We start from the raw sequence: 25,678 nt of genomic DNA on the forward strand, positions 1-25,678 counted from the left end.
TAATGTTTTTCTACTAACTAAAGCATGCTGCCTTGGAGATATTAGTGACATCTCTCTTTCAGTTCGAACAACATATTCCATAATATTTATGAATACATTAATCCCATATGTTCAGCAGTTAAAACAGAGGTTCTTAAACATTTTACAGCGAAGGACTCCTTCAACTGTAAAACAAACACCTCTGCATACATTTACTTATAGTGCATTTCCAAAATTACATTTTTATGTTATTCAAAAAGTAAAACCTTTTGTTTTCATTTAAATGATTAATGATTAAATGATCCATGAAAATCAAAAATCTAGTATGTCAAAATATTAGAATATTTCACTTCGATCATGGGGAAGACTGCTGACCTAACAAGTTGTCCAGAAGATGATCATCTACACCTTCCAGAAGGAGTGTAGGCCCTCAAGGTCAAACTTTACCACCAACTATTTCACTGACCATGTTGTTGCTTGATTTGCCAGCCATCTCACCTGACCTTAGGTTTCATGGGAAAGATGAGCTGAAATCTGAGATAAATTTCAAGCTGAATGCTTCAAGTGTGATCTGCAAACATAACCAGGGTGTCATGTTTAACAGCTTAATGCAATGGGTTACATAAAAACACCAACTATTTGAAAATATGTAGGCTTATGAATAGTGGCAACGTATATCTACTGTATGTACAGTGAATGTATGTTCAAGAATAAGAGTATCATAAATTGACCAATAATTAAAATACACATGTAAACAATGAGTCTGTCATTTGAAATGCCGTTTATCTAAAAAAAATTAGAATATTGTGCAAAAGTGTTTAAGTTTTAAAATTATTGGGGGGGAAACACATTCACAAGGGAAACGTCATACACATAGAAAAAAAAATCATAGAGCACAATAAAAAAATTATATATTCACAAGGAAAAAAATTATAAATTTACAAGGGAAAATAATACACTAACAAGGGAAAAATAATGCACTTACAAGGGAAAAATAATGCACTTACAAGGGAAAAATAATACACTAACAAGGGAAAAATTATGCACTAACAAGGGAAAAATAATACATTCACAAGGGAAAATATATATACTTATAGGTGAAAAATAATACATTTACAAGGGAAAAATTATATACCTACAAGGGAAAAATTCCCCCTCGATAATACATGCTGTTTCCCTTGTAAATGTGTTTTTTTCCCTTGTGTGTGCTTTTTCCCTTGAAAATGTATGCTTTTTCCATTATAAATGTCATTTTTCCCCTTGAAATGTATGCTTTTTCCCTTATAATTTTGCGTTTTTTCTCTTATAAATGTGTGCTTTTTCCCTTATAATTGTGCTTTTTTTCTCTTATAAATGTGTGCTTTTCCCCTTATAATTGTGCTTTTCTACCCTTGTAAATGTCCTTTTTTTCCCCCTTATAAATGTTTTTTTTAACCCTTGTAAATGTGTTTTTTTACCCTTGTAAATGTCCTTTTTTCCCCTAAAAATGTATGCTTTTTTTTCTTATGTGTTTTTTACCCTTGTAAATGTGTGCTTTTTCCCTTGTAAATGTTTACTTTTTCCCGTGTACGTATATTATTTTTTTCTTGTATATGTGTGCTTTTTCACGTGTACTTATATTACCTTTTCACCTTGAAAATGTGTACTTTTTCCCATGTAAGTATATTATTTTTCCCTGGTGAATATAGTATTTTTCCCTTTTAAATGTGTATAATTTTTCCCCTCGTAAATGTATTATTTTTCACCTATAAGTATATACATTTTTCCTTGTGAATGTATTATTTTCCCTTGTAAATTTATAATTTTTTTCCTTGTGAATATATAATTTTTTTATTGTGCTCTATGATTTTTTTTTCTATGTGTATGACGTTTCCCTTGTGAATGTGTTTCCCCCCCAATAATTTTAAAACTTAAACACTTTTGCACAATATTCTAATTTTTTTAGATAAACGGCATTTCAAATGACAGACTCATTGTTTACATGTGTATTTTAATTATTGGTCAATTTATGATACTCTTATTCTTGAACATACATTCACTGTACATACAGTAGATATACGTTGCCACTATTCATAAGCCTACATATTTTCAAATAGTTGGTGTTTTTATGTAACCCATTGCATTAAGCTGTTAAACATGACACCCTGGTTATGTTTGCAGATCACACTTGAAGCATTCAGCTTGAAATTTATCTCAGATTTCAGCTCATCTTTCCCATGAAACCTAAGGTCAGGTGAGATGGCTGGCAAATCAAGCAACAACATGGTCAGTGAAATAGTTGGTGGTAAAGTTTGACCTTGAGGGCCTACACTCCTTCTGGAAGGTGTAGATGATCATCTTCTGGACAACTTGTTAGGTCAGCAGTCTTCCCCATGATCGAAGTGAAATATTCTAATATTTTGACATACTAGATTTTTGATTTTCATGGATCATTTAATCATTAATCATTTAAATGAAAACAAAAGGTTTTACTTTTTGAATAACATAAAAATGTAATTTTGGAAATGCACTATAAGTAAATGTATGCAGAGGTGTTTGTTTTACAGTTGAAGGAGTCCTTCGCTGTAAAATGTTTAAGAACCTCTGTTTTAACTGCTGAACATATGGGATTAATGTATTCATAAATATTATGGAATATGTTGTTCGAACTGAAAGAGAGATGTCACTAATATCTCCAAGGCAGCATGCTTTAGTTAGTAGAAAAACATTATTGATGCTAAAATCACATACTGTATATAAGCCTGTACCCTCACACAGAGTGGAGTAACATCTGATTCTATTCAGTGTCATTTGCAGCAATGCTTTACATGCACTTTAACTGTTTTGCTAAATAATAAGCAAACTAGAAATAAATACTCAACTATAAAATTATATTAAAGACTTTATTTACAAATTAATAAAATACATGTATGTATTGTTGGTGCAAAAAGGCAGAGCATCAAGGGTCCGTCCTCTCCACGACAATCTACAACAGGGGAGAAATAAAGACAAGTTATTATAAGTGTCTAGTAAAAAGACTTCATGGTGTTACTATGCAGCTCCATGGCATCTCTGTAATATACATCCACATATGGGTTTATAAGCAAGTTAATATCACTTCATGATGTTTGACATCATATGACATCAGTTTGACACACGCAGGCAGGCACGCACACAAAATTTCATAGAATGCAAGCTTTTAGTAATGCTGTGTATTAAAACCAATTATTTGGTTTTGCTATTAAGGATTGCTGCAAAATTTGGCCCCATCTTCACCATTCATTAACACACACATGTTCATGAAGAGAAATGTGTCCCTGTCCCCTGATTAAGATGTGCTCAGTGGTGTTCTTGAAAAGAGAGGTAAATACTTCAGAAAACTCACCTTCTGCTCAGGATGTAAAGCTGGTGTAGAAATCAGCTGATACACAGGCAGTTGATGATTTACACACAGTTCACTGTGAGAAGAAAAACACACAATCATACATATTATAAGGAGTATAAACATATATTTAATGACTTTAATGACTAGAATAGATAGAACCTGAACAAAAGCCCCTTTTCTTGACTGTTACATACATTGTGTAAGCACATAACTAACTATTCAGAAGATCTCTAGCTATGATAAAACCACTACATTATACAGCAGTATACATTATATGGCACTCAGGAGCTCCAATAAACTACATACAACAATTCGTTAACCATCTGTAACATTTAGCACATAACAGGAGCAGCTCAGGGATAATTAGCAATAGTTGCTGCTATCTTAGCTCTTTTAGTAAGCTAGCGCTTAGCATAATTATATTAGCTTGCTTATAGATTCATATTTGGACAGGCATTTTACAAAAACAATAGAGCTAACTGTTTACATCACGTATATGTGTCCAAATACACTATTAAACTAATATATATTAATAAACAAGCTAGTTTCCCCATGCTAAGCGCTAGCGGTTAGCATAGTGATATTAGCTTGCTTATAGATCCATATTTGGACAGGCATTTTACAAAAACAATAGAGCTAACTGTTTACATCACGTATAGGTGTCCAAATACACTATTAAACTAATATATATTAATAAACAAGCTAGTTTCCCCATGCTAAGCGCTAGCGGTTAGCATAGTGATATTAGCTTGCTTATAAATCCATATGTGGATGTATACTACAGAGATGCCATGGAGCTGATGGTTTACATCAGTGTTTAATGGTCTAAATGAGATAATATTCCTTTTAATCACTGCCATTTACACTCGGCTCGGCATTTCCCCCAAACACTCCAATAGTATTAACACTGCTACAAAGTTATCATTAGTGCCTAAAACAGTAAAAATCTGATTAATTTTTATATATTAAACATTACCTGGTAATTGTGTGCAGTTGAAAATTTAGTGAAAATTATAACTTTATCACGCTATAATTCACTGTATACTCCATGATGTTGAGTCCTGGAGCTGATATCCGGAAACGTTCCGTGTTCAGTTGCGTTTTGACCCCACTCCCATAGTCCTTTGCGCATTAGCTTTAGCTTTTAGCTTGCAAAATACTGGAGAAAGAGTTCTCACACGGGAAAGAAGTAGTTGCGCACAAACGGTAAAGAGCAGACATTTACACGGGAAAAAGCGCACAGTTACACGGGGAAAAGCGCACATTTTCAATGGAAAAAAAAACATTTATAAGGGAAAAAAATGACATTTATAAGGGAAAAAGCGGACATTTTCAATGAAAAAAAAAACACATTTATAAGGGAAAAAACGACATTTATAAGGGAAAAATTGCACATTTTCAATGAAAAAAAAAAACACATTTATAAGGGAAAAAACGACATTTATAAGGGAAAAAGCGGACATTTTCAAGGGAAAGAAAACGACATTTATAAGGGAAAAAGCGGACATTTTCAAGGAAAAAAAAAACCCAATTACAAGGGAAAAAACACACACATATTCGGGAAAGATGATTTGCCCTTCTGGGCCACCGTATTTCACTATGTTTACAAACATATCCTCTTATTTAGCTTAGCTTGTTTTGGTTAGCAGGATAGTCTTTGATATCCTAGTCCTAATCTGTGACGTAATTTACCCCTTATACAAGCTGTATGTCACAGTTTAACAGTACGATGTTAGCAGTGAGCTAAAACCTCCTCTTTTCTGCTTTAAAATCACCCAGTATGCATTAAATTTGTTTTCTTTTTTCCCCCTCTGACTATTCTGCTGCTGAATGCTTTTTTTTTTTTAATGACTCTCGCACACCTCCAGTTGCGTACATTTGCAGTAAACTTCTAAAATACGCTTCTGAACTTCTGCCTAATCATCCGTGCGTATCTTGGGTTTCCTTACATAAACACATAAATCTTATTACGTGGTGAACGTCACGTACTCCAAGCTAACGTCCCACCCAGAGACACAGTCGGAGGAATACATCATGATTAGTGTTGCTCATTTGCAAGACTTGCTTAGCTGGGCTTTTCGAGAGCGCGCTAGGTCATTAGTCTTCCTCCGACAAGGACAATCAGTCAGTCGTGTCCTGATTTGTGGTTGATTTTCCCCGATTACCACAAATAACTTGTTTTAAATCGCTTGTGCATGGTTTCAGCATGCTTCCTGCTCATTACGCGTTGTGTTATATCAACATCGAAAATAAACACACGCACCCTTGCGTGACTTACTGTACAGTACAACACTACTAATGGTTTAGATCGTATGTGTGTAACATGATAGATTCATTAAAACAAAGAAAAAAAAATGATAGAATGCAGTCAAAGCATAGCAGATTTTTATACCTTTATGAACTGAATCCAGATACCTATACACACAAACACACACACACACACACACACACACCTACCAGCTGGAGAGAAATTTAGGACGCACATACTGTAGGCTCTTTAGAAATGAATGTTTCTAAAAAGTCAGCAAAAGAAAATAAAGCATTGCATGTTCCCATTGAGCTGAAGAGTTCCAGTTTCAGGCCCAAAAAAATCTGCTACATCATTAGTTATTCTATTTATAGCACTACATCCTGTAGTTATAATGCATTATAATTGCACCATAATGTGCCTAAAATAACCCTGTATGAATGCTTTCTGACACAGTAACTACTGTAGCTATGGGTAACATTTTCTATAAAAGCCATATGTACAGTATAATGACTTATACATGCGCTCAGATGTTATAATGCCTTCATGAACCTTTATGCCTATCGTTATACTTATATATAAAAAGACATCAGTTGTAGCAATGTTGAAAATGCATTTTTTTTGCTAGAAGAATACACACTATGTAGTGCTTTTTACCCAATATATCGCCATTATATCTTTTTATAATATGCATTACATTAAAAAAGTTACTTACAATGCATCATGTTTAAGATAGCTATAAAGTATAATGCACATTTTATAAATATTTACAGTAATGCCCTGTTACAGTATGACCAGGTTATTATGAATCCATAACACACTTTAACATACATATTTAGTGCTTTGTATGACCATATTGTTAGGCCAACTTTAAATCTGATCATAATGCACTAGGCAAAGTGAGGCTTGCTGATATAACACGCTATAACCTCTACATAGGGGTCTCTATAGTAATGATGCAAAATGTAAAAAAAAAAAAAAGATGCATTCTTCTTGTTATTTGTAACTTATTATATCTCCATTAGTCTCTAAAGGTCCTATAAATTAATGTTCATGCAAGTGTTACAAGTGGTGTTCAAGGCTAACCGGGACTTGTCAGCACAGAAGCTAATCTAGATCGCTAATAGCTTATCTGGGTGCATGAATTAAAAAAAATGCATCCATACGTTGGAAGCAAACAGACTCATTAGTGCCTCCTAAAAAATTTCTGTAGGTAAAGTTAAGGTCAGTTTTACAGTATGCGTGCTGGAAACCTGGCATCATTCTTTTGAACTTTCTACCCTATGGTGTCAACATGAGGCGTGCATAATGTGCTTTGATCACACAATTGTGTGCATTGTTGCAGAACAACGCGCAACCTCGTACTACCCACCACTTGCACATTACAGGAACCCTGCTAAGACTTACTGCTGCATCCCCCGTATACAGTAGTCCTGACCTTGCTCCAAGACATTTAAGGACTTCCTGGGAGGCCAGCGTTTCAGACGTGAAGCAGGCAGTCTGATCATGTACTGAGAAAACTTTCTACCTTGATGGTGTCCAAGCACTAGTGAAACACTGAGATAAGCGCATTAGTGAAGCAGGAGATTATATGGAGAATAAAGAGAGTTTTTATTTACTCTTGGAATGGTGTTCTGTTATTCTGCATAATCAAAAACCCCAGTTTGACTTGAACACCCCTTTTATAATTCTTTATATAGCATTATGAATAGAAAATTCAGAGAAAATCTTCAACAAAGTACTTTTCAGCCTATTTATTTTAGCAAATCTTTGCATCTGGTAGCTATAATCTACAAATTACAAAATGCAAAGAATTATCAGTGCAGCGACTCTTGAGTGAATGCACCATAAAGAGCCCTTAGAGGTCAAACTTGACTTTTTGATAAACGAGAATTTATTGTTTTAGTTTTTAAAAAGTTTTTTTTTTTTTAAGTTTTTGTTTTTGGTGTCAGTCTGAGGCTTGAGTTTCAGCAAACGCACCGCATTATTTCTAATTTAATACCCCGCAGGTTTTTCAGCGTCGAGTTTCAGAAGTGAAAACAGGCCGTCTCTCAGTCCTGTTAAAATCCCAAAGTTTATCCTTTTCTCAAACGTCGCAATCCTTTTGTAAATATCGACGCTCGTGCTGTGCTTTCCAAAGGGGTTGTTTGAGTCTCCAGCGGTGGCTTTGATGGAGCCTCCTTCAAATATGGATTTGTTGTGTCCCAATTTCACAGGGAAAAAAGAAAACAGGCTGCAAGATTGATGTAGGTGCCGTGTCCATTTGGGAAGATCCTTTATTGTCGACGAAGCCATTAGCCATTGCTAGCCAACATCTCGTGCGACGGTTTCTCCCCAGAGCTTTGTGTGAAAGCATTGGGAAAAAAAAGGGTCACTTGTAGAGTAATTAACCACAAAGCCTTTGGATAGCTATTGCACTGTTACAGTACTTCACAAAGAAAATGGATTTCTGCACAGAAAAAAATAAAGGCGTAGTATCAAACATATTGACTGTGTTTTCAGCTCGGGCTAATAGTACCACGGTAATCTGTTTACTACCTAATAAAAGGACGACGTGTTCACAAACTCTTTGTGCTTTTTTTCTGGTTTATTTAGTTTGCAACGCCGCCGTTCTATGACTGAGCTTCAGTAATAAAAGTGTTTCTAAATGTAGAGCAAGCACGAAGAACACTGCATACTTCATCCAATAATGATGTGGGATTTTCCAAACCTTTAACTAATTAATTAGTGATATATCCCTTCCAAAATTAAGAAATTAATGTAATATAATTATTTTGATTTTAATATTAATATTACAATTATCTTATTAGACATAATCATTTCAAGGAAAACTGTCTGACACAAGACATATAACTAACATATAACTATATAGTATTTGTTTTACAAGTTTTTACTATTCACTATTATTTTAAAGTATTTAATGAACAGAATGTATATAATAATATATACAATATTATATATATATATATATATATATATATATATATATATATATATATATATATATATATATAAACATAATAATTATAATTTATTGGATGCTATTTTAACATGAATGTAAAATAATATACTTTGGAAAATATATCATTTTATTGTATATAATACAGTACCTTTTAGAGAAAAATATTCTTTATTTTTGTATTTAAAAATGAGATTTTATGTGACAGACCAACACAAACTGGCACATAACTGTAAAGGCGGAAGGAAAATGATAAATGGTTTCCAAAAATCTTTAGACAAATAAAAATCTGAAAAGTGTGGCGTGCGTTTGTCTTCAGCCCCTCATGACTCTCATCCTCCAAACTAAAATCTAAAAACTGCCTTCAGGAGTCACCTAATTAGTAAAATTAGTAAAAAAAAATCCCATCTCATGGAGCGCTTTTCAACCAATCATCTGAAGACACCTAGCAAGACATGGCCGTCCACCTAAACTGACAGGCCGGGCAAGGAGAGCATTATTCAGAGAAGTAACCAAGAAAAAGAAAGCCATTACACGTCCTGTTTGTGGTCCACTGTGTAAATCATCTCTTATATTTTTTTATTATTTTTATGTAAGAGGATCGTTCAAGTGAAATTTCTAAGGAATAAAAGAATACACATGGTACACAAGAGGACACTTTTGGAAGACTTTATCGGAGACTTTAAGTACGATGACAAGACTCTCAGTAAAACAAACTCCAAAAGGTGCAAATGTTTAAACTAAGCCGTACTGTATGTCCTCGAACCAGGATCCAGACTCAAAAGTCCCGGTGTGGACCATATCAGGCGTGGACGTACTATATTAGACATGTTAAATTAATGTAAATATATATACAATTATAAAACATTTTATATAGCTACATGTACATATTGCATTTATTTGTTGCATTTAATAATAATTTATTAATAACATATTTCTTAACACATCGTTTTTTTTTTCTGTCTTTCCGATACATTTTCCTAAAGTGAACTTCGCTAGCTTCCTATGTCTTTTTATTTATATACCGAGGACATAAATAACTAAAGTCATGTGTTATATTTTTAAAGCGGTGTAATTTTTCCTGTCTGTATGTTGCCCCGTGTCTTCTGGCCCTTTATCAGGCCGCCATTGTAGACTGAGCGGCCGTTAATAACGCTGCCGTTGATCAACGCTCTCCATGAGCTTCGTGTGGGAGGCGTCGATGCTGCTCCGGGTCACTGTGTAGGAGGATCTGAATAAATCCGATTCAAGAAGTTCACTTAGACAAGGAAGCGTTACGCAAGCACCGCCATTCGATCCGATGAGTCTCAACGAAAGAAGAATGAAATATAAATGTAGAGCTATAGGAGGATCTGGAAACGGGTTGTGAGCGGGAAGTCGATAACTGTGCAGGAGTAAACAGCCTTGGTTTAGTTTTAAATATTAAATTATACTTTATTTGTTTTATATTGTACATAGTTTTATAATGCATTTATTAATTACAATGTTTATTCTGTTGTTTTTAATGGATGATCTGTTTAACTGCAAAACATCCAACATTTTTATTTTATTTGATCTTATTTTATCTTATTTTATTTTATTTCAAGTTCAGTTTTAAAAAGTGATATTTTTGACATTATGGCCCTCACTGAAATGTGGTAAAAAATGTGGGATTCATGCAAAAAAAAAAAAAAAAAAGTCTGTTGACGGACAAAATGTTTTATATTTCACTTTTATAAAAGATCAGGATATAAATAAGAAAAAAATTATTACAAAATCAAAGCGTTTTAGTCATACACATCCTTAAAGGAGACAAATATAGATGCACCGCCATCTTAATTACTTTACAGGAATAAACATGTGACAATAAGAATAATGTTAAAGACTAGATTTGTGTTATAGCTTCAATATTAACATAGTATTATTATAGTAACATGTTTAAGGTTTTTATAGTCAATAAAGGTTAAATAAAAAATGTCTTGTGTTGAATATAAAAAAGGAAAAACCGTCATCGTTTTTTTTTTTTTTATTAGACAACAAGCCAATTAAAGTAATTAGTAATGAATAATTAACATATTAAACAATAACAGCACTCAGTAAACACCTATACGTGTTCTCACTGTGCAGTAAAGCATCTCACAGCATGTCAAGCATCGAGAGGTTCCTCTCATGCAGAACATGAACCCGAGTCTTCAGCAGGCGCTCTGTGTTACCAAACTCTCCTGTGAAGTCTGCAGGATTGCATTGTTGCCTCGAGATTAGCAGAAGTGCATGAGGTCCTAACAAAGTGGCCCAATCGCAGGCTCTACAAATTATTTAATTACATTTAAAAATAGATCGGTAAAGGTTTTGTTAGTTAAGACAGTGAAGAAAGTGGGTTAGGAGTCGGACGGGTTTTAAGGAGAGTCGTATTTTATTACCTGCCTCGGTTTGCGTCTCATTACTGAGATTTGTGATCGTCTGCGCGCTCGTTAACTCTGTTACGCTGATTCTTCTTTACTGACCTTTGCCTGTTTAATCGTGTTGGTCTCTGGGATATCTATTATAGTCTGTTTTAAGTCGTACATCTGTTGCCTAAACATTCCATGCTTTTTTATACTGTTATTTTCTTAATAATAATAAAAAAAAAAAAAAAAAAAAACACGAGTGCAGGTCTTTTAATGAATTGAAGCATAAAATCTACTTTAAAACCAAATACAGTATGAATTAATGCATTAACATGATAAATGGTGACTATTAAAGGGTTTGCATATTTCTGAACAAGGGCTAATAAACTGTACCATCACATGTTGCTGAGGTTTAACCCTTTAATGTATATATTTAGTTAATAAAGAGAGCTTCATTCAATCTTTACTATAAATGGAATATACCCCACATCTTTCTTTCTTCTAAGATAACTATTGCTGCTTATTACTATCCTAGAACCAGGAAGTCAGAGCTTAGAAGTGTGTTTTTCTTCACCTCCGTGCCTTTTCACATCTATTGTTAGCAGCATTATGGACAGGGAACTGCAATCAGCGGTGTGGCTTATATAGCAAAATAGGTGGCTTTTTTTGACCGATTTAAAGGAAAATGCAGATGTTGCAGGCAGAACTTTGAGTTGAGGAAACCATCGTGAGTTCCTGAATAGAGATTCTGAGGTCACGGTGTAGTTTCTGTGTTTAGTCCTCTGGCGACGAGGGCTGTTCTACTGTTTTTCAGGTTTTTATTTCGGGTTATTTCCACGTCCCCTGTACAGTCCTGACCTCGCTCCACATGTTTGGGCCACTTAAAGGAGTTCCTTGGAGGCCAGTGAAGCAGGCAGTCCGATCATGGTTCTGGTTTACTGAGAAAACTCTCTACCTATTCGAGCACTGGTAAAATACTGGGATAAGTGCATTAGTGAAAGAGGGGATTATATAGAGAAATAAAGAGAGGTTTTACTCTCAGGCCACTCATGCATTTTTTTTTCTGGTAAAACCTCAGTTACAATGCTCAAAGAAAAAAAATCAAAGAATCGTGTTTTTTTTTTTTTTTATATATATATATATAATTAAATAGACAAGAGTAGACGGCGAAGAGCTCTTTGGAGCAGGTGCTTGACTCTGCACTCCAGTGAAGATTTTTTTTTTTTTTTTTTTCAGACAAATTTTTTTTTTATCTCTAAAAGCTTTCTGGACAGAGTTGAAAAACAAATTGTGTATTTATACCTTGTTACTGTAGTTCTGGCTTATTATTATTATTATTATTATTATTATTATTATTATGATTAATATCGATATTATTATTACTATAATAATATTAAAACTGTATACTTGTACTTTTCCTCAAAAGGAAATTCCCAAAAGTTTAACATACTTTTTCTTTACACATTTTCAGTTTGAAAATCTACAGTATATTTGCATGCGTGGTCTTGTTTATTAATAAGATTATTGCTGGAGTTATGATTCACATGCCTCCCATGTAAAATTTAATATCTGCCTTTAAATCTAAAAAGGTTAAGCAATAAATTTATTCATTCATTTATTTATCCCGGAGAGACGGGTTGTAAATTAGTTTGTTAAATATTGCCTGATTATAACTTGACAACATGTGTCTTTTTTTTTATTCAGGTTAGAAATGCATATATTACAGGTATTTTTGTTCTTCCCTGGTGCAATTAAAATACATTAACATACTCTGGATATACAGTAAATGGTATCAATTCAAGATGCTGCCTTATCAATTTGATTGGGTTAAATTCTCAGAAGATCTAAACAAAATCTAAATAAAAAACAAAATCTAAATGAAGAAATCTGATAAATAGTGTAGCTTTCTCTTTAATTTCCGAATAATTAACATAGCAACCTGCATTTCTTTTTTGTAAAAACTGCATACAAAATTTTAATACTGTAAATGCTGGTTAAAATACTGAACATATTTATGATTTTGTAAAAAATTAAGCAACTTGTCTGACCCAAGTGCTTTAGTAATGATCGACTAAAACATAATGAGCTTGAAAGCAGCAGTAGAGCTCCAAAGTCAGCTAAACTGCCCGTTGCCTTTTTTATGAACCCTGATCATGTAAAATGCGTGTTAGTCGTTACACTCCGGAACTATTAAGCTACATACAGATGATTCCTGTCTCTCCATGAAAGACTGTGTTCACATGAACTGCATGTCCTCTGTGTTTATTCATTCTAGGACATCACATAACAATAACATAAAAAATGTGTCTTAAATTTTTTTAACTTTGTGTGTTTTTAGCTGTTCAGTATTATACACGGGTAGAAGGTGGTGGTTTTCTATAATATGCCTTTACTATATTTCATCCTCAGCCGGTAGATAGAGATATTGTTCTTTTTATCGTCACAAAACTCCAGTATAATGTAAAAAAAAAAAAAAGTATCTCGTTGTCCCATTTTATAGGTTTTATAGACGTATATAAATCATTTTATGCCGTTCTGTAGTTATTTGATCTTTCATTTAATTTCTTTATTTTTATTTTTGATGGTTTATAATAAAGTTTTATTTATTATATTTCATTTTCTAAATATATGTTTGTCGTCTATAATCGTGTCATCAGTTCTGTGTCCCAGGTTCTAAATGAAAAAGCGCTATCTATATAAATAAAGATTATTATAATAACCGAGTCGGTTTTGTGGTTGGACGTACATCAGAGATATTAAATTCAGGGATTTGGGTTCTCTCATGGCACATTTGATCTGTTTGCTCAGCTGAAACGGACGCTAATAAACAAATCTCAGGCTCTGACTTTCTTTAGTTTAAAGGGTAAAGATTTCTCAAGCGAGAAATCATTCAAGGTCGTTTTAAGGGTGGACGATACAGAGTGCACATAAAAGTGTGAAGAACATAGACTGTGTCCGATGCTGTTTATCCTGAGAATATGATAAGATGAGGTGATACTGTATAGTGCGTAAGGGATGAAACATGCTGTATTATCCTGTTATGGGAACATATTCGAAATTGAGGCGGTGCAATGAAGCGTAAAGTTAGATTATTTTCCTATACAAAATGCAAACATCTGATTTGACAGATTTGGGTATTTCAGATTTTCAGAACAGTTTGTAGTAATGGAAGCTACATATTGTTTTTTCTCATTATTGTGTATGCAGTGTTGCCCTGCGTAATGCCTATACGATGCCTATACACATCTCTCTGTATCAGTTTAGTGCTCAAGATTTTCAGATTTAAACCTGAATAATATTGAAAATCCAGTGTGTCCCAAAAAGAAAGTTATTTTCATTATAAAAAGAAATTTGCAGAACTTTTAAACTTCTGCACTGCCTTATCCTCAGCTACATCGCTTGAATTTATTATAGATTTTATCTAGGCGCCCTATGGAACTTTTTAGAACTCTTTTTATATAATCTGATTGAGGATGCTTGGGAACTATTGCTCCACACGCAACAAAGTATTTCCTTAAATCACAGAAGTTGTTGTTTGTACTCGAAAACAATATACACCTCATAACATTTTATTGTATTTACTTTATTCTGCGGGTTTGTTCCATTCCAGAGAGATCATAAAAGTTCAGACTCTATTATAAAGCTAGGACACACTCGGTGAGTCACAATCAGGTCTGTAGGAGATTTCCAGTAATACTTTCTTTTAGTCACAGATAGAGACAGTTGATTTTAGAACAAAAGGTGCAACAGTTATTTTACATCAGAACCTGTACCACATCTATTTATAAACAGATGGAAATCCCTTATAATCATAATAATAATAATAATAATAATAATAACAGACTCAGTCTCCACACCACTTATGCTACTGTATACAGGAGCCAATCCCTGGGTATTCAGGGTGGGGGTACAAACTGGTTGGGGTACGAATCTACATGTGTACAAGCATGTACACACTCACACACTACATTTAATTTGGAAAAACAAGCTGCATGCCTTCGGTCTATAGGAGGAAACCGGAGTCCACGGAGGAAACCCACCAAGCACGGATTGAACATGCAAATTCCATGCACACACCCAAGATGGGACTCGAACCCTCGACCCTGGATATACAAAGTGACATGACCATTGTTAAAACAGCTATAGAAGTACAACTGAACTGCATTGAATCAACGTGATAAAGTGCCACCTGATAGAGTAAGAAAAGAGAAAAAGAAACAACAGTATGAAAGAAAATATTTAAAGTTAATAAAAAAGATTACACTAGAAAAATATAAACTAAATAAGAAAATAAGACAGAAAAGAAAAGTTGAGTTTCTTCTGGGGGAAAGCGATGGTTGTCAGGAAACACTTTCACGCTGCAGGACACTTCAGTACACTGCGGAAAAGGAAAGGTCACCACGCTGCGCCTGGTTTTGTGTGCGTCATGTTTAACGTAGGAAGTTACCTCCAGCACACTGAATCTGAGAAAAAGAATAGAAGAAAAAAAAAAAAAGGAAACCGAGCATTTTTCCCACTCAGAGCAGTGGGAGGTTTGCTCAGCCGGAAGCCGTCTCTTATTGACCCGCAAATGCGCCTCGCTGCGGCGCTGCATCGTTCCTTCATTAACTTTGAGCTCTTGCTTTCCCGCAGATTGTGGTTAAGTGGAGATGCCGTCTATAGGTTGGTAAGGATGGCGAGTCATAGTGGGATTCGCCGCCACCTCTGGAGACAGCAAACGGAGCATGAAGGAGGAGTGGGCGTGAACGCGTGTTCATGAATCTTCGTCTAGACTTGATGGATAAATCATGTGTGACAAACGGATTTTACTTCATGCCAGGCAGGAAATGGATGAACAGCAAGTTCCCATATTGTGACCGAAATTATTCGACCTTCCATCGTTTTACTTCTATTGAGCAACTCACAATTATATATTCCATATTCAGTCAGATTTTATGTAATCTTCCTTTAGTTAGACTCAAATCAAGATGGATGTGTGTTTCCTATCCCTTTTCGCCCATTTCTCTCACTGTATTACAGAGCTGCAGTTTCTCAATCAATCTGGCAGTAAGCACCATCATAAGGACTCCTAGTGCATGCATTATATACAGTACGGACTGGATAACATCGTGTAGTGTAGTATTTATAGAATATTGCATAGGAAAATTGAAAGTATTTGTCACTGTACCTTCTGTATTACATGTCAGTCATGAGATATGTTGTGTATTTATGTCTACGTTTATTTATTCCAAAGGTTTGGATGGAGTAAGAAATTGTTCAGCCGGCACTAGACATGATGGATGCATCACTTTATCTGCCTCTCTTCTCACCCTGATGCACCCACAGCTGTTTAGTTCCAAACCCTTGAGATCTCGCTATTAAAAATAGCTGTGAGTTTAAGTGTTTAAGTGATTTTCCCATTTTTCAGTTCTTCAAAAGTCTCTTTCGTTTTTCTTTGCCTAATCCAGGCCGTGAATTCGATTCGAACCTTCTGAAACAAAAGAACGTTTATTTAAGAACTGCGTCAGTTCCGGTTAAATACCTTGTTGCTAGCTGAACCAGATTAATCACACAGTAATTATTTTAATTAGTTGTGTAGTTAAATCGACAAAAACAATATCTGAATCTTTTGGAATTTCATGTTTTTCTGCATTAATTTGTCATAAAATGTGATCTGATCTTTAAGAGAACAAATACGGACAAATACTGTATAATGTGCCTAAAATAATAACTTCCTCTCGGCAGAAATAATCTCAACCAGGCGCGTTCTCGTCCAACCGCTCTTTCCCTGTACTGTAGCTGTGGATCAGACCTTCACATTGTTCAGGACGAATTTTTGCCCATTCTTCCTGCCAGAACTACTTTAGCTCTGTCATATTCTCTGGATGTCTCATGTGTATGGCTCTCTTCAAGTCATTCCACATCATCTCTTTCGGGCTCTTGTACAGACATTCTCACATTATCCTCAGGACTGCCAGCTGGCCACACCCTGATGCAGCCCAAACCATGATGTTTGCTCAACCATACCTGACGGTTGACATGATGTTTCCATGATGATATGCAGTGCAGATTGTTTATATCAGATGTACAGTAGTGCTGTGTGTTCTTTCCATATAGTTTAATCTTAGTTCCAATGATGCTTTCAAATTACTTAGGGTTGTTTCTTCCCTTCATTGATGAGTCTTTGTTGTGCTCTTTAGGTCATTTTGCCTGGGCGCCACATTTTGGTAGAGTAGTAGTACAGGCCAATTCTCAAAAAGTAGTTCACACCTCCAAACTCATTTTCTTAACAAGACTTCTCTCCAATTAGCTTTTTTTGAAGTTATCAACTCATACTTTTTCTAAGTAGCAGTCAGAGGTGGAAAGTAATGAATTACATTTACTGGCGTTACTGTAATTGAGTAGTTTTTTTTGTGTGTATTTCTACTTTTTTAAAGTAGTTTTTAAGTAAAAGTAATTTTACTTTTACTTAAGTATGTTTTGTTTAGAGTATTGTAATTCGCTACATTTTAAATCATATTCGCTACTGAGTAAAACAAATGAATAAAAATGATAAAATAATAAAAAAAAAAATATTGCGCTCGCGTGTGTGTATCGTGTTCTGGTCGCGCGCCGCTCCAGACTCCACTCCAGGTTTTCTGACTGTCCCCACATCGGCATCTACCTGACCTTTCACACAGTCGCTTCCGCCCTGAGAGTGACGTCATCGACTAGCGCGACCATATATAACCCGGAGAGAGAGCCGCGGGAAAGAGGAAAGAGATTGTGATTTTGGCGGGTTGATATTTGGTTGTGTATTCCTGTTTTGATTTTTTGCCTCCCATTGACTCATTGATTATTGCTTTGTCCCTTTGGTTTGGTTGGTCTTTGTATATATTTGTAGATAATTGTGTGTGTGTGTGTGTATACAAACCTCATTATTTCATCAGTTAATGATTGGATCTAGTTCTTTCTGCCATATACCACTATTTCCATACAGTATAAAGTAGAACCCTGAACCATTATTTTGCTGTATGGCCCAACCCTAGACTGGGACGTAACACCATATTTAAGTGACCGCTTTGATTTTCAAGCACAAGAAAGACAACAGCTTTATTATGCAAATGTGTTCCTTTAGTTTAAGATTTATATCTGCTCATCCTTTTTTTTTTTTACTACGCAAGAATGGCTCATCACACCATTGCTGTAAAAAAAAAAAAAAAAAAAAAAAAGTAACTCGGTAACTTTTACTGAGTAAATTTTCTTTATGAGCTACTTTTTACTTGAGTAGATTTTTATAATGGTAACTTTACTTGTACTTTAGGAAAATTTCACTGAAGTAACAGTACTTGTACTTGAGTACAAAATTTTATTACTCTTTCCACCTCTGGTAGCAGTATAAGGTTTTTATGGTTGTTCCAAAATACATGAATCAGAATTAGTTTTTGTGATATAATGTTGGGTATATCGTATTTGTCTGTACTCTTGCCTTAGAAGAAGATCAATTCAGGACTCAACTCAGAAGAAGTCACAATTTATGACAAATTAATGCAGAAAGCCATAAAATTTTAAGGTTCATATACTTTTTTTTTGCCCCCAGGTGATTTTGGCTGGGCAGTGTATATAATTTAAAATAAAAGTTTAGGATTTTTTTTTTTCCCTAGAAAGTTAATGTGATTCATCTAATATAGAAATTTCCAGAGAAAAAACCATGGTAGGATATTTTATTTAAGTTCACTACAGTATATTCAACCTTTAACTAAAACCTTTCCCTATTTGCCGACTTTTAAAGAGTGTTTTCGACTAAAAGAACTTCTTTCCACATCATTCTAAACAAATTTAGACTCCTTTCATCAGCTAATAAATATTGAATTTGTGCCGTCGGAAAAGTTATGCCGTATTTCTCTTTGTTGCTCACACAAATCCTGACAAACAGAAAGGGAAATTCTTCAAAATGTCAACATGCTTTGGTGCTTTTTCACTGTGTAATGAACAAAGAGGGGGTTGGACGTGAACGCGCTCGACAGGCTGCTTGCATTCGCTTTGAAGTCTGGCTGAAGAGCGGAGTGGTAAATTAAATATCTACACGCGTTTGTCTCAAAGCTGGAGGTCTGAAAGCTGGAGAAAATTCATCTGTCCTGCTTCAGAGGACAATCAATCTTATTATGAAGTTAAAAGGCTTTTTTCTTATCCTATCTCACCTTGAATCCCTTGTTTTTTAGAAGAATAGAACATATTCTGCATAACTTCCTGAAAATGTTCACTGGGAGGTTTTATGTTTCAGCCCAATTTGACTTATTCCATCCGTTAGTAGTAACCTTGCACCAATTAAGATCTCAAAGCTAACTGTAAGGGGAATAAAATAAAAATAAAAAAACACTGTCTTACATTATTCATTACTCTCACCGGATAATTAGCGCTAATTTTGTAAATAATGTTTCTCATTTAGAACAAGGATGCTAACATGAACCCACCATTTTGGGTTTATTTCCTAATGCCAGCCTTTTCTCATTAAAGTCAGAATAGTGGAAACGCTGTTAAGCACAATAATCAATTATTTCCACACTGCCAAATCTACAAAACCTTAATAAGCAGATTAGGATTTGGACTGGTCATGTGACCCCCGTCAAACTGAGACCATGTGTTATTTTGACTTAAGTTGGATAAGTATGCAGTACTAAGAGTAGTGTTACATTAAATCCAACCTGGTTTAATACATCAGACTGAAAAATTCTTGTAATGTAATGCCACTTCATTAGGTACACCTAGCTAGTACTGATTTAGACCTCCTTTTGCATCCAGAACTGCATTAATTCTTCATGGTATAGATTAAACACAGTGCTGTAAACATTTCTTAGACATTTCGGTCCATATTGACATGATGGCATTACGCAGCCTCTGCAGATTTGTCGGCTGTACAACCATGATGCAAATCTCCCAAACCACCACGTTACAGATGTGCTCTATTGGAAGCAGGTGTGCTGACTGTAGACGCCGTTTAAGTATGGTCACCTTATTGTCTGGTTTAAGAAACCACTTTGAGAAGATCTCAGCTTTGTGACATGGCTCTCGTTATCCTGCGGACACGGTCAGCAACAATACTCAGGTAGGCTGTGGCTCAGTTGATCCTAAGGGGCTGAAAGTGTGAAAAGAAAATCTCCCCCACACCATTACACCACCACTACCAGCCTGAACTGTTGATGGAAGGCATGATGGGTCCATGTTTTCATGTCGTTCATGCCAATTTCTGACCCTACAATCCGAATGTCACAGCAGAAAATGAGGCTCATCAGACCAGGCAATGTTTTTTTTTTTTTTTTCCAATCTTCTATTGTCTAATTTTGGTCAGCCTAATCGAAGTGTAGCCTCAGTTTTCTGTTCTTAGCTGACAGGAGCAGCACCACTGCTTCTGTACGGCATCTGATTCGAGGGTCAAGAAGTTGCGCGTTCAGAGATGCTCTTCGGCAGACCTCATCAGCTCATCAGCTTGAACCAGTCTGGCCATTTTCCTCTGACCTCTGAACTGCCCTCACTGCACCATTATGATGTTTGGTTTGAACTTTCTCAGGAAATTGTCTTGACCATGTCTACATGCTTAAATGCATGGAGTTGCTGCCATGTGATAGGGTGATTAGATATTTGCATTAACGAGCAGTGGAACGGGGATAGAATCAAGCCTAGGACTAAATTTCCTTTTTTTCCCCCCCAATAACAGTTTTGTTTCATATTTAATTTTAAAGCAATTTGGTAGTATTATTAGGATTCATATTTTTTAAAATATAATAATATAAAAAAAATATTAAAATATTTCATTTATCCATGGAGGTCAATGGCGACCATTGTATTTATTCCCATTTTACAACCTTGGTAAGACCTCCGGTCAACATTCACATGTGCATCCACAAACTGCAGGCAATTTGGAACTGTGCCGCCAATAATAATAATAATCAAAATAATAATAGTAATAAATAATAATCCACTTTAGTCCACGCCCAAATACAAAGACAGACGCTGACATCCTTTGTCTTTGGAGACTGGTATAATTAAACTGTAAGAACATTTGTTGAAAGCAATGATGCATAGTGACCTCCGAGTATAATAAACCTTTAACCGATCATAATTACCATGCTCTGGTGCATGCCGTCCTTCAACACATTAAAATCGATGGTAAGAAGTGTGCTTTTGACAGATCTGCCATGTCCTTGCAGCCTGTTAATGGGGGTATTTACTGACAGCAGTTCTCTCGAGTCCATAAAGACTGCATGATAAAGATTTCATAGATCCTCAGCATTTAGATCCTGGAATTAGAATCGCGATTTTCTGCAAAAGCAGGACTGTGAAGCTAATCACTGTGCTGATTAGCAGCAATTAAGGATGGTTAGGCACACACTGAGACACGCTGCGTGTTTCGCATTTGCATCAGCGCTCACAAGAAATGCATTGAACAAGCAAACTGTGCTGTTTCATCTGTTTCACCGCCGTCTTATCAAGTTATTACTGGATATTTATCATTTTTGACTTTCCACTGTCTTACCAGCTATGTTTTTAAGAAGGCATGATCAACTAATTATTATTGTAGCAGCAATACTAGGCTCTGTCCAAAACATTGTGTTAATAAGAGAGGTGAAGGGAAGCATTCAAGCTGACAGGAAGAATACACTATTTCAAATAAACACTCTTACCAGGCTGAGAAGAAAAAAAATCTCAGAATGCATAACATGGCAAGGTTGGGGCGCTGGGTGAAAATCTTTGGTAGGCTCGCTTACTCACTAACTCACTTAGTCACTTATTGTCCACTCACACGCTCATTCACACACTTCTGGCAATTTGGAAACGACAGTTAACAGCCTTTGGACTATTAGAGGAAACCGAAGAACCTGGAGGAAACTCACCAAGCACGGGGAGAAGATGCAAGCTCCCTGCGCACAGGCCCCAAGGCCGGAACCAACCCGAACACGGCAGTGCTAGCCACTAAGCCACATGTGGTGGGGTACACCTTGGATGGGGTGCCAATCCATTGCAGGGCCCTTTATTATCCCTTTATATCTTCGGAGCCATGATCAAACTGCATGCATGCTTTACGTCTGAAACGCCGGCCTCCCAGGAACTCCTTTAATGTTTGCCCAAACATGGAAATGGCTTGGAGCGAGGTTAGGACTATACCGGGGATGTGGCACTAACTCCCAGCCGAGTTCCTGTACATATGTGCGAATGTCTCAAGGGCAGGACTTTTGTTAAATAAAATAAAATTTTTGTTTTTTTGCTGGAAGAACTTTAGCTATAACTAATTAAGTCTTCATAAAAATTCAAAAGTCATCTGTCCATCACGTTTCATTAACCAATGTGGTCACATGTCTCCAGGGCCCCTAAAGGAATTTCCATGCATACAATCTTAACTTTATTTCGCTGTGCAGCTGCCACTGCAGAATTTAATTAAGCCGTTATAAGAAACAGAAACAGGGAATCAAAGTGGAGCGACTGAAATGCTCTGGAGTGGATGAGATTATGAAGCGCTGTAAAAAAAAAAAAAAAAAACGCCTTTCATTTGCAGAGGTCTCGATTCAATCAGTCTCACTCCCTGGGAGTTAGAAGGAAAATCAGATCTCACCTATCCCCCGGTCTCATCACAAGCGTTCTGCACGGTAAAGAATTATTAGCTCAATGAAGTTTTGAAAGTATGAACGTGTGTTTGGGCACAAGCAGCACTTATTACTCGTCTTTATGAAGATGTATTAAACAAGCGGGAAACAGGAAGCATGAAAACACACAGATCTTTGGTCCGATTAGCATATTCTTATTAGTCTGGTGTATTCATGTGTCATTGCACATGTAATGAGTCGCTGCTTATTGCGCTTAATGGCCACCTGTAGGCCGGGATGTCCATCGATCTGGTCAGTGCGGACGCAGTGCCAGCTCTCCTGCCGTGGGAAATCATGTTGCATTAGATTAACGTCTGGCTGGACAGCGAGGATGAAGAGGGACGCCCGTAATTACCCATGAGGCAGTGGCACATCAGAACTCACACCTGCTCAAGAGAGAGCCGGCCAGGGATGTGTGCTTGGCACACACACACACACAATACGCTATACATATACAACATTACATCTTTTACTTTACTAATTAGGTTAGTATTTTTGTAACTAATATGAGCATGTTTTTTATGCAGACATGATGCTGTGTTCTTCCAAGTAATCAGGGTTGAGCACACGTAATGAGGTTCTAATACCAGAATTATGCATAGACAGTAGGTGAATACGGCATGTGACAAAGTAAAGCAACTGAGAATTTCCGATAATTTACCCACAGATTCACAGACAGTTCTGGTATGTCTTAAGGTGGCTTTAGCATTTCTAATGAAATTATTGCAATGCCCTGATTCCATAGCGTAGCAGTTGCTTTTATTAACACCTAACACCTGTTAATTACTCGGTTAGCATGAGCACACCGTACGCACCGACGTGTTATTGTTCTTTCTGATTTGAAAGACCTACTTGCCAATTTTCATTTTCATGAACAAATAAAATAAAATAAAATTATACCCAGCTCACCCGGACAATTTTACCCTGATGTGTACACAGAGAGATTTTCCACTAAGGCTTGGTTTTAAATCTCTCTTGTTCCTGCATTCTCTCTCTCTTCCAAGGCGTGTTCTGCCTCCAGTGACATTTAAAGCCTTTTATTCTGAGGCTTTCCTCTTATCCTTCTCTAGTCTGTCACTCTCGCTTTCACTTTATTGGTGTCGTCTGCTGTATTAGATAGTGCTGATATGATCAGACATGTCACATCCGGCTCTGATTGTGGGCAGTAAAAACACCCCAAGAATTTATCTATACACGTCCCTGACTTCTGTCTATTTCTTTTCCTGTTGCTCGTTTCTTTTTCTCACATCCATATGCGTCTGTCTTTTAGCGTGCAAATCCTCAGAAAATGACATTTTTCACTTATTAAGAAATAAAACAGCTTTGGACAAAAGATGGACAGATACGGAAAGTACATGTGCAACAGCTCCAACATGCTTTTAACATGATAGTGTATTAATAATAATGCCTAAGTGTGATGTAGCTTTACAAATACATCATGTTTCATCCCTATTCTTCATTAAGCTGTTATAATTGAACTACTTTCTGGAAATATGCTAGCGATCGAGTATGATACAATGCTACTGGCATAAAGTTGTGCCAAGTACAGTAAGTGTGCAAGTACTGTATACAACCTGCGAACTATGCACATACACTGTTATGTGACTGTTATAGGATGTACTTATGCTAGAATGTGGCATCATGCAAATGTGGCAAAGTATTCTAAAATATAGCCAATTGTAATGAGTAACTATGCAAGTACGCATGTTATAAAACATGTAAGTAATCTAGTATGCAAATGCATAAGTTCATATCTGTATTGTGGGTCTTGCAAGTTTAGTACGTTAAGGAATAATTGTGCAGATATGCATGTATCTACTATTAAAGTATACTAGTGCTGACATAAAAGTGTACAAATTAAGTCGCCAGTAAGTATGTATGCTAAGTGCATATATGATATTATGCATATGTCCAGATTTGCTTTACTTGGTGGGTAAAACCTACAACCTGTTTGCGTTGCAGTGTTTGCAAATGTTCCAGTGTGCGAAAAATATAAGCATGTTAGTATGCGAGTGTCTAAGATAGCAAGTTTGCTACTAGAAAGTACTGTATGCTAGCAAGTACATGTCCCAATACAGGTAGTCCCTGACTTCAAGTTGCAAATTCACAGCTATGAACAGACTGCGGTTCTACTTCTGGTTCAGTCACGGATGTAGCTCACGTGTATTGTACAAAAAATAGACACTGCAGTGCACCAGATACCAATATTTACGATTGTATACAATATTTTCAGCGTGTAAGTGAATGTATAAAATGTCTAAAGTCTGGTATATTATAAACATCGGCTTCACCAGTTGCAGTGAATCAGTTTGGAGGCAAAACAAAGCTTACAGTCCAATACAGTGGAAAACAGCTCCGAGACAAAATGGTATCTGGGATTCCCCTCGCGATTTAAAGGTGCAGAGATAACATTTCATTGTGAGATTCATTTTCTTTAGGCGCGATTAAAGTTTTTGGCCACATGATGGCAGTGTGGGGAAAATAGACAAATTTAGTCAAGTGCATTGGTAAGCTTTACTTGTATATTTGTGTCAAAGGTGTGTAAGACCCACTTTGCCATACTTACGAACAAATCGAACTTACAAACATGCCTCTGGAACGGAACCTATTTGAAAATCAAGGCCTATCTGTCCTGGGGGAATTACTGGGGAAACTCGTAGCTAATCCTAGTTTATAGGTTTTCACGGGCTAATATTCTAGTGTGACTATGTATTAATTGATGAATGTTTATGAATAGTTGTTTTCTATGTAATGTTTGCACAAATGTTAGTATATAAGTGTGCAAGTATGTTAGTAGGGCAGTATGACCTTAGTCTTTTTCGCAAGTTTAAACGTACTATGCCAGAATGTAAGTGCTCGATTGCAAATATGCTAGGGTGCACAGTATATGCAGTTGTCCTCGTCTCTATCGCGAATAATTGGATCTGTTCGGTGATGCTCGTAAAAGATTTTAAAGGCTCCCTCGAGGTCTCAATATTCAGTAAATTAATAATGACATAGACAACCCCATTCTAGAGAAAGTGATGTAACAACGTCATCCATGATGCCTTGCCAAGTTTCTGTCCGTAAGCCCTATTTGGCATCTTTCCACTTCATCTGTAATCACATTACTGCAGGGCTTTTTTAAATTAGTCGGGCGTTCCGTTACAGTTGATTCTCTACGGT

The 25,678-nt window shown here is 36.0% G+C and overlaps 1 protein-coding gene and 1 long non-coding RNA gene across 3 annotated transcripts in view; one reads left to right on the forward strand and one right to left on the reverse strand.

Moving 5' to 3' along the window:
• LOC128511888 (astrotactin-2-like) overlaps positions 1-25,678 on the forward strand; it is a 434,725-nt gene that overhangs the window by 259,828 nt on the left and 149,219 nt on the right. The window lies entirely within an intron of this gene.
• Positions 2,848-4,463, reverse strand: LOC128511891 (uncharacterized). The gene is made up of 3 exons (XR_008356218.1): positions 4,320-4,463; positions 3,344-3,416; positions 2,848-2,944 (listed from the first exon to the last, which is right to left on the reverse strand). It is a non-coding gene; the product is annotated as an uncharacterized LOC128511891 (long non-coding RNA).

This window comes from Clarias gariepinus, chromosome 24, assembly GCF_024256425.1.
Source record: "Clarias gariepinus isolate MV-2021 ecotype Netherlands chromosome 24, CGAR_prim_01v2, whole genome shotgun sequence".
Lineage (NCBI taxonomy): Eukaryota > Metazoa > Chordata > Actinopteri > Siluriformes > Clariidae > Clarias > Clarias gariepinus.